The following is a 731-nucleotide window of genomic DNA, read 5'->3' as shown; positions in this document are numbered from 1 at the left end:
GAGTGAATGGATAAAAAAATGTGATGATATATCATTTTATTATATATTAATATATATTATTTGCATAATAATATAGATTATATATAGAAACAGTGAAATACTTTTCTGTCAAAAAAAAGAAGGGAATCCTACTATTTGCAACAACGTGGATGGACTTTGAGGGCATTATGCTAAGTGCATAAGGTAGAGAGAATATAGGCCTTTATATTCGTTTCCTAGGACTGCTACAACAAACTACCATCAATTGGATAGCATAAACAACAGAAAAGTCTTATAGTTCTGGAGGTTAGAAGTCAAGATCGAGGTGTCCACAGGATTGGTTTCTTTGAGGTCTGTGAGGGACAATCGTCTCCTAGCTTCTGGTGGTTGTTAGCAATGTGGCATTCTCTGGCTTGTAAGAAGCATTGCCATGATCTCTGTTTTCATCTACACATGGCTTTCTCCCTGTATGGGCTTCTAACTCCAAATTCCCTTTTTTTTATAAGGATACCAATCCTATTGGATTAGAGGTCATCCTAATGACTTCATCTTAACTAATTATGTCTAAAAAGACCCTATTTCCACATAAGATGACTGAGGGTTGGGACTTCAACATATGATTTTGGGAGGACACAATTCAACATATAATAGCCTCCTTCTTGGCAAATCCAAAGGAGATGGAAAGTCTTCTAGAAGGTCTCTTGAAGAATCATGGAGATATAACACAAAATTAAAATTGCAGTGTCGTATTT

Source organism: Pteropus alecto, unplaced genomic scaffold (genome assembly GCF_000325575.1).
Source record: "Pteropus alecto unplaced genomic scaffold, ASM32557v1 scaffold258, whole genome shotgun sequence".
NCBI classification, from domain to species: domain Eukaryota; kingdom Metazoa; phylum Chordata; class Mammalia; order Chiroptera; family Pteropodidae; genus Pteropus; species Pteropus alecto.
This window is presented reverse-complemented; position numbering follows the sequence as displayed.